Source organism: Crotalus tigris, unplaced genomic scaffold (assembly GCF_016545835.1).
Source record: "Crotalus tigris isolate CLP2741 ecotype Arizona unplaced genomic scaffold, ASM1654583v1 scf7180000018737.1251358, whole genome shotgun sequence".
NCBI classification, from domain to species: Eukaryota; Metazoa; Chordata; class Lepidosauria; order Squamata; family Viperidae; genus Crotalus; species Crotalus tigris.
Window position 1 is genome coordinate 1074065 of NW_024097176.1, and position 15277 is coordinate 1089341.

The following is a 15277-nucleotide window of genomic DNA, read 5'->3' on the forward strand; positions in this document are numbered from 1 at the left end:
TTTTTCATGATTATGTGTGCCGTAAAAGCTAGTAGCAATGGTGAACAACTGCTTTTGGGGTCTCAGAATTCACCCCCAGTGACCTTGAAATCAGGAGCGTTTGTAGCATGAAATAAATTCATAAGTAAATGAATACTTGCCATTGTAAATGATTTCTCAAGTCCAACAAGACTCACTGGAATGTACTCTGTGTTTTTCTTCCTCTTAAATATATTAGCAGGTCTTAAAAAATTTCCCCAGATCTTTGAGGCTAGCCCGGGGGTCTTCAAACTTTCCTCTTTTATGATTTGTGGACTTCAATTCCCAGAATTCCTCAGCCAGGCACGCTAGCTGAGGAATTCTGGGAGTTGAAGTCCACAAGTCATAAAAGGGGAAAGTTTGAAGACCCCTGGGCTAGACTAAGGTCGCCTTTTTACATTAGATATGTTTGCAAATAAATAAAACGCCAGGGATATAAACAGGCAAAGAGAACATTTGGGCTGCTGTATATTTTGTCAAGAGATCTAAATGGTAAAAGCAGGTCTGTTTGTTTGTTTATATCCCACCTTTTAATATATATAAATAACTCAAGGCAGTGAACATACCTAATCTTCCTCCTCTTATTTTCCTCACAACAACAACCCTGTGAAGTGGATTGAGCCAAGAGTGAGTAACTGGCCCAAGGTTACTCAGCTGGCTTTCAAACCTAAGGCAGGACTAGAACTCACATCTCCTGAAACCTAGTCTGGTGCCTAAAATAGGTTTTATTAAAATACATGGGTTGAAAGCAAATGGGAAATTGTTCATCTGACTTTCAGCTTATTTTTTTAAAGACAGGTTGGTATACAGTAATTCCGGATATTCTATGACACCAGCTGAAGGATTTCATAGGCATTGGAATTAATGTTGCCCAATTAGTTAAATGCTTTCAATAATTACTACTTGGGTTAGGACATATAACCAAATTGAGATTTTCTTAAATAATTCTGCCTCTGGGCTTAGGGGGTTGTTTTTGTTTGGTGGGTTTGTTTTGTTGTGTTGTGTTTTGTTTTGTTTTTTGTGGGCCAGCAGTAGATTGCCATCGCTGGAAGAGTGAGAGTCTCCTGAACACTTAAGGCATGGCTTGAAGGTGTCTGATGAACTGATTCTGTCAAGAAAGGTTTATATAATCTTCTGGGCTTGTTAGGAAAAAGGAGGAAAATCTAAATGCATTTTGACATTTGTTTTTCAAACGTTATCTGTCAATTCTGCAAGGAATGGAATCATAAATTTCCAAAGCTTCTCTGTGGCTAGCTAAGGTATCAGTAGCAATATGTAACTCATACACATGATTTAGTTTGAAAGTCAAATGTCTAAAAACACAAGGAAATTTCACAACTGCGCACGCATACACAAAAATTAAAGTGTTTTCAACCATGGGAATAGGAGACAAGTGATGCCTGACAAACTTATCTTAGAAATAGATCCAAAGAGGTCATACGTTTGTGGCACTGAAAGTAATGTATGGCACACAGGTGAAGATACATAGACTATTGTACTACAGGTGGTCCTCAACTTACGACCATAACTGAGCCCAAAATTTCTGTTGCTAGGTGAAAATTATGTTAAGTGAGTTTTGCCCCATTTTACAACCTTTCTTGCCACAGTTGTTGAGTGAGTCACTGGAGTTGTTAGGTTAATAACACGGTTGTTAAGTGAATCTGGCTTCCCCATTGACTTCCCCATTTGCTGGTCAGAAGGTCACAAAAGGTGACCACCCGCAATCCTGGGATAGTGCAAAACCGTCATAAATATGCTTGGCAAGCATCCAAATTTGACTGCGTGGCCATGAGAATGCTGCAATGGTCATAAGCATGAAAAATGGTCATAATTCATTTTTTTTCCAGTGGCACTGTAACATTGAACTGTCACTACATGAAATGTTGTAAGTTGAGGACTACTTGTATAGCTGTGTATAGCATAGCAAGAAATATTAACTGTTTTATTTTCCTTGAGGAATTGGGATTTGAGACCATTCCACCTTCCTTCACCCTACTTTACTTTTATTCGTTCTCCAGCCCACTTTAGGGGCTATACCAGGCGTAGGCAACCTTGGCTCTTTTATGACTCATGGACTTCAACTCCCAGAATTCCTGAGCCAGCATGGCTTAGCTTGGAAACCTCTCCCTTTTCCCTCAGCATGGCTGGCTCAGGAATTCTGGGAATTGAAGTCCACGAGTGCCAAGGTTGCCTACCCCTGTACTATACAAAAGGTCTATTGATAAAAACTGCATGTCCTCAAAGACCTCCCCATGAAAAGGACAGCAGCCAGTTTCTTTCTTACTCCAAGTCACCAATGTACCATGCAGCTTGTAACTGTTCCTTCAATTTCCATGTAGACAGTAAGAATGGCTGCTAAGGAGGGCTTTGTGTGTGTGTGTATACATCATATGCATAAACTCACCCAATAAAAGGATAGCCCTGAATTACAGATGTTCTGGCTTTCTTCAAAGACTCATATGGAAAATGTCCATTCTGCTCTGTGGACATTTATTATATATGCTCTGGCATATGCAGGATCTATGGGATGATCACAATAGCAGAATGGATGTCAAGGTTCCGATAAATGAAACCAAACAAATCAGAACTAGGCTAGAGATTTCCTTACTGGTTACATAGTATTGGCACAGTTAAAAGTGAAACCAAGTCAGAAATTCCCTCCAAAGAGTTACAGTATTACAAAGTCAAACTTCCCACCCCAGGAGCTATGCAATCATTCCCCAATAGAACAATTTGGTGGGCTTTCTAACGAAACGCCCAACCACCCGAGCTAACTGATAGAATGACCTTGGTTCCCACGGAAGCCAGAATTGTTTAAACTAGCAAAAATCCTCTGTATCCCCTCCCATCCTATGGCAACCTAGAACGAGCAAGATGACCTCAACCAGTTTCATTGTAGAGTTGACAGTGGAGCTACACAGCACTGTCTTACTTCTGGCATGTCTTCCAGAGATGAAATGCCGACATATTATACTGCAAACATGTATAGGTAGTTCTCAACTTACAACAGTCCATTCAGTGACCATTCAAAGTTACAAGGGCACTGGAAAAAAGGTGATTTATGACCATTTTTCACCCTTACGGCTATTGCAGCATCGCCACAGTCACGTGATCAAAATTAAGATGCTTGGCAACTGGCTCATATTCATGATGGTTGCTGTGTCCTGGGGTCATGTAATCACCTTTTGAAGTCTTCTGATCCACAGAGTCAATGGGGAAAACAAATTCACTTAATCACCATGTTACTAACTTAACAGCTGCAGTGATTCACTGAACAACTGTGGCAAAAAGGTAGTAAAATGGGGCAAAACTCTCTTAACAAATGTGTCAGTTAGCAGCAGAAATTTTGGGGTCAGTTGTGGTCATAAGTTGAGGATTATCTATACATACGTATCCAAGGATAGTTTACTTTGAAGCCTCCTCTAAATAGACTTCTTGCGCTATTTGTGAGCAAATATAGTAATATTATTGAAGGTCAAGGATTTTTTTTCTATAAATAGTGGATTTATCTCACTACAGAAAGAAAAAGAACCTACATTATTGGGTTTACTTAGCTCTCTATTTTCACCCTGGCCCAGACCAGGTTGTTGCTATCAAGCAAATTGCTATCCATTTACATTTAATTTGCTCAGTACAATTTCTGCCATTGCAATCTCGTTCAGTCAAACTCACTCCAAGGTGATCTGACCGAGAAGCTTCCAGCAGTCACATTAGATTCCTATTTCCCATCTGTGCTTGTCATTTTAACTATATGCAACAAGCCCTGTTATTAAATAAAAATATAACTGTATTGTTTGGAACACATTTTGGAAGGTTATATATTTGCACTGCCAATGTTAAAGAAAGCCTGACTTCCCAGGTCTGCTGTGTATTAGATTAGCTGCTTTGATTTGTATATAGAATCTGCATAAACTGATGAGACATTGTACCACAGGATTACAACAAAACTGCTGATGAGATATAATGTAATATAGGGAAATGCCATGTGAATCAAATAGGAATGAGGTGGAGACACTGGCTTTTCTAAATAATTTGAAATCACACATAGGGCATTGAAGGGGTTTAATTTCAGATGATCATAATATTTCCAAAACAGGAGGACCAAAATTCATTTGTAAATCACCTAACCAAACACCAGCCTGCACATCAAATCCATGAAGCTGTGGAAATGGAAGGCCAATTAAAGGAAACAATGAATAGCAGAGCATGGACCTCTGTGAAAAGTTGGAGTGAGATTTATTTCTTAGTAATTGAATTGAATTTAATTTAAGGCCCCTTCCAACTCTGTTATTCTGTTAGTCAATACTGTATATTTCTATTTTAGAAGCACTGGGGAAGTATTTTCTTCCACAATCTCAGAGAAAGTCAAATGTGAAAGACATGCACAGTATTCATACCAGGAAATTACTGACGACGTATCTGTGGAATCAAAGTCGAGCAAAGAGAATATTTGCAGCTCAGGGTTGAACTATGGGGTCCTTGTGCTCTCTGAGCTTGCTTGTTTTTCTTGCAGAAGTTTCACTTTCATAGCATCTTCCAGATGTGCACCAATGATGTTCTCAGTTGAGTAATGAAATGTCTGCAAAAAAAAAAAAAAAAAACCCCAACCAGACTCAGAGAGCACCAAGGACCCCAAAGTCAGTTAGTTGTTGTGGATGGAATGAGCCCGTCTTTCAAGCATTAGTTCTTGCTTCCATGGGAAGGAACCTTTGGCTGATGTGTTTCTACTAGCAGACAAAGTATACCAGTATACCGAAGTATGTGAGCATAAAGATGCATACTGATTTCAGAGTTACATATTGAAGAAGAGTTTGTATGTCAGCTTTCCCCAACCTTCCAACTGTATGGGCTTAACTCCCAGAATTTTGAACAATAGCTGGGGAATTCTGAAAGTTGAAATTTACACATCTGGAAGTTCTCCAGGTTGGAAAAGGACTTGCGTACTGAGAAGGTTCTTTACTCCCAAAATTTACTTTTTCTCTTCTTTACTCATCTTGAAATTAGTGTCTTCTTGTTTTCCTTCTTTTTCCCCAGCACTATTTTTTTTCTTTAAGTTCTGATGTGGTTACGTAATATTCCAAAAGTAAATATCCATTATTGTTGTTGTTGTTGTTGTTGTTGTTTGCTTTTGAATTCCCCATCTTCTAAAAAACTCAGTGCAGTGTACAGTGATGGGAGAGATCAGTCCATGAAGTTTGAGGATAGGGTTGAGCAAATATTCAAATTAGACCTCTCTGTCCAAGTTTGCTCTCAGGTCTACTATTCCATAACTCCTTTTTTATTCAAAACAAATATTTAATATTTTCCACAGAAATTCTGGGATTTTTTTTTCTCTTTCTGGCAGCTGGCATTCTGGTCATGTCAGGAGTTCAATATTCAATAATAGCATCAGCAGAACAATCATTTCTATGCAGTAAATTCCTTTTATTGCAGTGAATTCTTAATGGCTGTTAACTCAAATGTCCATGTTGTATCACTATTATGAATACTGTTGGATTTCAGCTAGAATAGCTTTATACAGAATACAGAATAACAGAGTTGGAAGGGACCTTGGAGGTCTTCTAGTCCAACCCCCTGCTCAAGCAGGAAACCCTATACCATTTCAGACAAATGGTTGTCCACTCTCATCTTAAAAACTTCCAGCTTTGATAATTTAGCTCTGGTACAATCAACAGAAACAGATTCAGATATCAGTTGTTCTGCAAGTTTTGCAAACTACCTGAATGGTTTATAGTTGGAGAAATTCAACTTTAGATGAATGGCTGGAGACCTGCCAACTCTTTATAAAGTTTCTCTTTTGCAAAGTTATATGCACAGCAAACAAATGTTAGCAAACTTTACCAGTCTGTGGTGACCTATCCTGCTGATTTATACCCAGAGTTTTATGAGACATCAGAAAGAAACTACAATGAGAAATGCAAAGAGCTTTGAGAAAGGTGTGGTGGAAAAAGCTAAGAACACAGCAACACCTGGAAAAGATCCAAAAAGGTTTTTATTAAAGTTAGCAAGTTACAATGAGTTGCGCAGTTGTTAAAGTGAAGAGAGTCATCAGCAAAATCAGTACAGGTTTACAGAGATTGAAGATGAATACGCAATCCACTTGATCATTGACAGACAATTGTTTTCAACTGATAAGTTGTACAGTTAATGGTACATAAAAATCTGGGCATCCCAGTGTCCAGAAAAAAAAGTTTCATAATGTAGGGCACTTAGCCTTTGAGAGTATGATTGCCAAACAAGTTGTTCTAACTTTTTGATCTGGCACCCCACTTAAAATGGGGAGAATTGTAAACATACTTTTTATTAGCATCCTTGAGATTGCTTAGTTTATGGAGGCATAGTCTGCAAATCAAAGGACATTCAACAAATGTTGCAACTCCACAAGAACGTACATCATGCAGCATGAAAACAAAGAAGAATATTTATCAGTTAAGCTACTGTGACTAGTAATATTGACTTTTAATGTAAATGGGGAACTGAAAATACAGATATTCAGGAGCCATTGATGACCTAGGCATGAGCATGAAGGAGGTATTTCAAACAATAAGAATTCCCTCCATAAAGAAGCAAAAAGGATTTCCATAGCTGACAATATTTCTTTTCATATTCAAAACAAGAGAGTGAGCCATATGAGAAATCAGAAAGAGAGAGAAGGGAATTTCCTTCAGAAGCAAAAAGCAGCTATTCTGTATGATTATTGATACATAATCTATCAAGCTGGACACCTGATGCTAAGTTTGACAGGGAAGCAGACCATACACCTTCCCCAGGATGGACTGCCAAGCCTGTGGGTGTCATCACTCTCTTTTATGTAGCTGCCACAGAGAGAGAGAGAGGGAGGGAGGGAGGGAGGGAGGGAGGGAGAGACCTGCACTGCGCTGCTGTCTTCCGTTCTTCACCAGACTGGTTCTAGTTCAGTCCGGCTCAATCAACTTGTGTTTAGGGAATAAAAGAATATTTATACCAGATGTAAAGATTTATTATGAGAGAGTGGAGGAAGATTGATTCCATGGGCTGTGCCCTGCATTTTGCCAGTAGTTTTAGTGGAGGGTATAAAAAAGTTGCTCAATTGGTAGGTCAATAAGGAAGGAAGAATTTCATAGAGTATACCTGTAGATGAAACTGTGAGGCAGAAACAGAAACACCCAGGTTCCTGCTACTTGAAAACAAACATGTGAGCAACATTTCTGTAATTTAAAAGTGGGCAAAGTTTATTGCAGCTTTTTACAGTTTAGCAAATCTGAGGACTGTTCCTCTTCCAAATACTTCAAGAGATAAAGAAAGCCTTTATTTATATTTATTTCTCCAGATGGCAAAAAGGGCTGGAGCAGTTTAACAATCGTCAGCATTTTAACTGGCACTAGACATCTATGCATGCTATAGCTCAATGATGGCGAACCTTTTAGAGACCGAGTGCCCAAACTGCAATCCAAAACCCACTTATGTATGGTCGGGTGCCGGGTGGGCGTGGCCCATTGGGTGGGTGTGGCCCATTGGGTAGGTGTGGCCAGTTGGGTGGGTTTGGCCCATTGGGTGGGCATGGCTGCGGTGGTAATGGCAGACTGGGTGGGACTAAAAAGTTCAATCAATCAATTCCAATTCTGAGAGATCTTTTTTTTTCCTGTGAGAAGTTGAAATTGATTGATTGATTGAACCTTTTTTTTTTTTTTGCACATGGCGGCAGAGGCCTAAAGCGAGAAGGTTTTATAAAACCCAGCTGAAAGCCTAGGACTGGGGTGACGGTGCGCATGCCCACAGAGAGGGCTTTGCATGCACCCATGCCATAGGTTCACCACCACAGCTATAGCACCCTACAAACCTGGACTAAACATTTTTTCCAGTTTTTTTTTTCAGAAAACAAATAGAAGCAAATGCAGGAAACTGAAATAGAACTGAGAGCCATCTTAACATCTTTCTGATTATCTTCTCTGTCAGGGTGTTACCATCTATGGCCGTCTTGAGGAAGAGTTATGGCCACCATATTCATCTAATCAGATAAAGCACATACTGTGTGGATGAGTTTCATTCAGTGGCTTTGTCTTCTCAACCTTCCTTATGGCATCAAGAATAACAGAAAGTCCATTTGTATTATTTTGTATTTTTACCTAATACATGAAGCTTTTTTGGACAGCTATTACATCTCAGACTATCTCCTTCTTCCAGCAAATTGTTAAGTTTTTATCGAAGCATTTTCTGCGTGGGTGTTTTGTTTTGTTTTGTTTTTGCTTTTGCTCTTTGGCAATGCACATATATAATAATAAAAAATAAAATATTTTTTGTTTTGTTCTTTTTGTTATTTTAAAATCAATGAAAAGTTTAAGTCTGATGAATGTATGAATCTGTGTGTGTGTGTGTGTGTATTTGTGTGTGTGTGAGAGAGAGAGAGAGAGAAAGAGAGAGAGAGAGAGAGAGGGAGAGAGAGGGAGAGAGAGAGAGAGAGAGAGAGAGAATATGACATCCTGGGGACCTTCTCTGTGTAGATTGGGGGGAGGCAAATTCACAAAGCTCTATGGGCTGTAAATCCATCCCTCAATAATATTGGCTTGGGCATTACTTGGGTTTCACCAACCTTCCTGACCGAGATACTTCTTCCATTCTTCAGCAGACAGGCCATTGTAAGTTCACTGTGTATATGCCGATGAAGATTCTCAGTCATGCAGGCAGAGTCATCTGGAAGCTGACTGTGGCAACTGGACTTAATCTTCTTGCTGGTTTGAGATCTTTCACTGCCCATCCAAACAGCTTTTTCAGTCTGAACAAGTAGGTTAGGGGAATCTGAGTAGGCAGAGAGTCATTGGAATGTGCCAACTCCTAAAATGTATGTCTACTGTATGCAAGCTTCTTGAGTTTGTCCACAGAAAAGACTAGCACAGAGGTGTCAAACTGCCGGCCCATGGGCCAGATGAGTCACGTGGAAGCCGCACCCGCCCCATTGCGTGCAATGGCAAAACAGTCCCAATACGTTGTGCGACGTCATGTGATGTTGCAAGTTTGACACGTCTGGACTAGCAGGAATTAAGAGCATCTGACCTGTTCTCAGTGAAAATATGCCTGCACTTGCCACCTCTACCACTTGAGTAAACGAATTCTATTTCATCCCATACTTGGCTGGCAATCTACTAATCAGAATGATTCTTGAAATCAATCATAAGTAGATATATAAACTGTATCTGCAGAATGAGGCAACTATCCTGCTCCAGGCCTTGCAAGCTTTCCATTTTCAATGAGAAGGCAGAACATATTTAGTTACATTGTTTGGTTCCCTCTCCAAATCTACTGAGGGCATTTTCATACATGTCACTCAAAGCAGTTCTTGATCCCATTAGTTGCTGATGGGTATGTAAAGGCTGTGTTGGCCACAGGCAGTTTGAGCCATAGCTCTGAAAACGCTCATTTGCAGCAGGCCTTGAGATGCACAACCGCGCAGAGCAAAATAGGTGAATGAAAGATTATATTTATTTTCCCAAAGGGAAAAATTGTGCCTGTCAAAGCCTTCGTTTCCTCAGGTAGTCTGTTGGGTGCTGCACAAAGTTCACAGACAGAGACAAAAGTGAGGATGGACATTTGTAAAGGCTCATTGACCTCTTATGCTGAGCCTTAAGGTGTGATTTTGCTTAAAATGTTATAAAAAAACAGCCAGCCATGGCTTATTCAAGAAATGATGGCTAGAGCAAACATGGTTTAGTACAATGCTTGAATTCAGTGTCTCTTTCCAATACTCTCTTTTGATTGGCACGTGAGCACTTTCTGGCTATTGGTATTTTTCTCTTTGGAGGTCAACAGAAGTGATAGTGAGCACAGGTTAGTTTCAAACTGCATCCTCTTTGCCATAGTTCTGAGAGGCAACTGATATATAAACTTATGCCTATTTTCTGAAGTCACATACCGGTGAGAAGAGAAGAACTTTACTTAATTGGCCACACAACTCCATATGTCAACTGTGAGCTTACATTTTGCAAGGAAGCACAAGATGCCACCTCCCACATCTGTAATTTCCTTTCTGCTAGGGTGCAGTGTGACTAATCAACACCCAAGCAACTGTACGATGTTTCTTTTTCAGTACGATGTACGCAAAGGGAGTATAGTCCCTATATTCTGTGATCCCTCCATATGGAACACGAGTATCATAGACACATCATTTTGTTTGTCACAATGCAGAGTTTTGGCAATTTAAGGTTTACTTTTGAACTGTAAATCTCAAAAATGCAAAGCTCATTTGGAACCTCACCTGGAGATGTTGACCAGCGTTCCTCAGTAACTAGCTAATTGCGTCCCTGCATGAAGAAACGCTAGGTAGGAGAAAAGCCTGTAGCTGAGTTTGCAGAAGTGAACCAGTGGTAGCTCAGAGTACAACACAACTGCTGCTTTATTCACTTAGCTCTACAAAAGCATTGCTGAAGTACACTGTGGTCCCAACAAACAGCTGCGAGGTATTTTACAAACCAAGGCAACATACAAGGGAACAGAGTCTAAAAAAGGAAGTTGCAAAATATGTTGACAGCCAAATAAAAGATGGTGTTGCATTGCCTGCCTAAATATCAACCTATTGCCAAATTCTGTCCTCCATTGAAAAGGGTATCTCGCATTCCTACTATAAGTTATTTTGATGGGGTGGGAGGAAATCCCAAGAAAATGTATAGCAAAAATGAAAGTAGTTTGAATAGACGCTGCATATTCATCCTTCAGTATTGACCAGACATTTGGCATTTCAATATAGAAGAAAAGTTTTAGTCACGAAAATTGTAGTCAAATTCCCCAGTGGAATGAATAACAATGTTCAAAGTTCTCAATTCTTTCTTGAGCTAAGCTTCCCCTGCCAATTCAGATCAGTTCTTCATATTCTAGCCTCACTTTTCTTTCACCTTCTCTTTCAATAAGATTGAATTATTGTGATCTTCCTGTGCTTGTCTGAACTGTAAATTCAGATCATGGCCTAATTTTGATTCAACACTTCATTTAAATCTCTTTTTTTTTAACTTTAGTTTACAAATCTTGCTTTCAAGAAGATGCCTTAAACCTATTCGATTTAGAAGGCCAGTGAAGAAATTTGTCTGGAAAAGCCTGTGCTCGGTTCACACTCAAATTTGATTCCAAATCACACACCTCTTCTATCTAATTTCAAGGAATTAGGCTTTTCCAGTGTAGAAATCCACTCTCTTTTTGCCAGATACATTTAATTAGCATGGAAGATGTATGTGCAGTGAAACATGCAAATCCCTTTTGTGAGATCTGCTACATAAAAAAATGCCCAAATATCCTGTGTTAGTCATTTTAACAAGAAGCAGCAAAACTAGCTATGGGCATTTCTCTTTGGGGAAAGAAGGTCTAATACTTAGGCCACCCACATACTGTATATTTCTTTTGTTGCATCTGGGGGGTGGGGTTGGCAAGAGAGATATTCTCAGCAGGTCTGCCTTAATGACCAGACTGGGACAAGTTCAATTCTGGCAACATGAATAAATAGGATTACATGAGGGAGACTGTTTGGGGAAAACAGACACTGAATTCCATTTTTTCAGGTCTCAGTTCATCACATGCATTGGGAGACCTTTTTAGTCCCCTCCTGTTTATCATACAGCTGTGGTGGTAATAATAATAATAATAATAATAATAATAATAATAATAATAATAATAATAATAATAATAATAATAACAACAACAACAACAACAACAACAACAACAATGGTGATTATGATGTGGTGGTCATGATGATGATGATGGAAGGGACCTTGGAGGTCACCTAGTCCAACCCCCTGCTCAAGCAGGAAACCGTATACCATTTCAGACAAATGACTGTCCAGTCTCTTCTTTAAAACTTCCAGTGTTGAAGCATTCACCACTTCTGGAGGCAGGTTGTTCCACTGGTTAATTGTTCTGTCAGGAAGTTTCTCCTTAGTTCTAGGTTGCTTCTCTCCTTGATTAGTTTCCACCCATTGCTTCTTGCCCTGCCTTCAGGCGCTTTGGAAAATAGCTTGACTCCCTCTTCTTTGTGGCAGCCCCTGAGATACTGGAATACTGCTATCATGTCCCCCCTTGTCCTTCTCTTCATTAAACTAGACATACCCAATTCCAGCAGCCTTTCCTTATATGTTTTAGCCTCCAGTCCCTTAATCATCTATGTTGCTCTTCTCTGTACTCTTTCTAGAGTCTCAACATCTTTTTTAACATCGTATTGACCAAAACTGGATGCAGTATTCCAAGTGTGGCCTTACCAAGGCATTGTAAAGTGGTATTAATACTTTACGTGATCTTGATTCTATCCCTCTGTTAATGTGGTACCTTCAACTGTCTAGACTTCCAGAATTCACAGCAATGGCCAGGACAGTTGTGAATTTCTACAAAGTGAAGCTCTCCCTATCTGGATGAGGTCTCCTCCAAAGCTACCAGAGGTTTTGAGAGGTTTGTAATCCACCACTGTATCCTTCCTCCAAAGCCACACTTGGTTGCATCTGCTTCCCTCCTAATCAATGTAGTTTTGGTCTCTGTCATCCACTGTTGTTACTGATGAACTTGGGGTCACTATTTCAATGGCCTCACTCTCTGATTATGGCAGCACAACTCTCCAAGTATTTTCTCTGTTTGTATGAGCTTACGGCAATTTCTAAAGAAGCTGCCTCTTTGCTCAAAATATTTCACCAATCTTCAGTCACCACTTCACTAAATGAGCTAATTAAATGATGTTTTAGGGAGTTTTGTTTTTAAAAGCCATTTCATCTAATCCTTTTCAAAGTGAAGATGGATTTTCCCTAAGGAAGTGTGAACAGCTTCTAGGGGATGTGTTAAGTCTTCTGGCCTGTAAAGAGGTTCTCCATAAGCAAGTTTTGCTATCATTTGCAGAGAATGGCCAGGCTTGGATACAATTTTGTCTTCTTTGACTAAAAGAATAAACTACATTGCTATACCTGCAGGGAAGGTGCATCAAATGTACACTTTAAGGGGAGAGGCTCTATTATTGTAACTCTTCTAATTTAATCTGTTTTATCATAAAGAAATAATACACTGCAGTTTGCTAACCATGCCAAAACTGCCCTGTGTCTAGGACACCATTGGCATCAATCAAAATACTTCCAGAATGGATCTGGGGCACCTTGATTTCTGGGAGAAGGAGCTACTTATAACCCTGATAATGTGTTAAATCACATGATAGTGCTAAAGTTGCCCTAGTCAAAGCACAAAGTCTTTGCATTTCTGATTTAAGAATAGAGTTACAATAGAGTAACTGGGTAAACCTCATTCTTATTTATATGGTGTTCAATGGACTTAATTTCTTTGTAGTTGGAGTTTAGGCTGTAGGCCTAATTATGTTTACTAGACAGAGTAAGTTCTGAAAACAAGAAGCTGTTGATTAAGCATGGATATCTTCCCAGTTCAAATGGCTCAGTCCCTACTTCCAACTTGTGTCTTCTTTTGAAAATGATGTGAGGGTGTTTTCTTTTCCTTTATTCTCTTTGATCTGGCACTAATTAATACACCCAGTGTGCAGAGAGGTTTCTAGATACTAAACAAGTTCTTCCTTTATCTTTCTGATCAGGCTAGAAGGAAACAATATCAAGGTCAGTGATGGCAAACCTTTTAGAGAGCAAGTACCCAACTGGAATCCAAAACCCACTTATGTATTGTTGGGTGCCGGGTGGGCGGATGGGTGTTGCCAATTGGGTGAGTGTGGCCCATTGGGTGGGTGTGGCTGCAGTGGTAAGGCAGACTGGGTGGGACTAAAAAGTTCAATCAGTCAATTCCAACTTTGCGAGATCTTTTTTTTCCCTTGAGAAGTTGAAATTGATTGATTGAACTTTTTTTTTTTGCACACGGTGGCAGAGGCCTAAAGCGAAAAGGTTTTATAAAATCCAGCTGAAGGCCTAGGACTGGGGCGACGGTGTGTGTGCCCACAGAGAGGGCTCTGTGTGCCACCTGTGGCACGCATGCCATAGGTTCACCACCCAGAATGTAGATGCTCATGAAAGACCATCATGGGGAAAGTCACAGATAACTGATAACTTGCTCTATAAATAAGCCCCCATTCTTATAATATTCAGTTGGAGTGAGTGGGGGTTCCAGATCAAGCCTGCAGAACATACAAGCATACAATGACCAGTACAGAACATACAAGCAGTTTTGTGCAGCTTGCCACCGTTTTATTTTTTAAAAAGTCAGTACTGTAAATTCACCACACCCACCTCCAACATGGGCAGCTTTATTGCCTCCAAGCATTACCACCAGTTGGCCACCAAACAGCTGATCAGGCACACCACGTATTCCTTGTTAGCCCATGTTGCTGTTCCAATATTGGCAATCTGGTGCTTTAAGAAAGCCATTAATAAGATATAAGCACTATGATCCTGATATCAGCATTATTGGAAACAATAGCAATCATGTTATGTCTCCTGCACAGCAGGCGTGTAGGAGACTGTGACGGACACAAGGAACCAGAACAAATTCATGACTAGATCAAAGCAGCCTCTTTATTGTTGATCACCTTTATTACAAGAATTTTGCCAGACTGGCTACATTCCCTTGGGAACCAGTAAGGCTTTACTAGTCTGGTCTTTGAGGTTTCCTCCATTGGAACTATGCTGGGACACCTCTTTACCCCTCCTTCTCCTTTAGTCAGTGTTTCCACCAGAGCCTGGCTGATTTGATCCTGCAAGGTTGGCACACTCAGGATTGCTTTGAATAAACAATGTCTTCCTTCAGAACTTGTAAGCATGCTTTCTCTGAAACAGCACCTGTCTTCTGGAAAGAGGTTTCCCTAAGATGGAAATGGTTTCCCACTGCTGTTGTTAAGGACATTCTTTAAGACTGAAGTCCTGGCTTTTCTCCCAAGCCTCTGGCAAGGGAGAGTCCAAGACAGACTCTTGTTTTTATATTTTATGATTTACTGATTTTGTTATAATTTCTTTGCTTGATTGTTGTGAGTCACCCAGAGGCATTGAGAGTTGGGTGGCATATAAATTAATACATTATTACACCAGTAAATAAGAATTTTGTTCTTCAGGAATTTGTCTAATCTCTTTGGAAACTATCTCTGATGATGATGATGATGATAACAATAATAATAATGTTGGAAGGTACCTTGGAGGTCATCTAGTCCAACCCCCTGCTCAAGCAGGAAACCCTATACCATTTCAGACAAGTGGCTGTCCAGTCTCTTCTTAAAAACTTCCAGTGTTGGAGCATTCACAACTTCTGGAGACAGGTTGTTCCACTGATTAATTGTTCTAACTGTCAGGAAGTTTCTCCTTAGTTCTAGATTGCTTCTCTC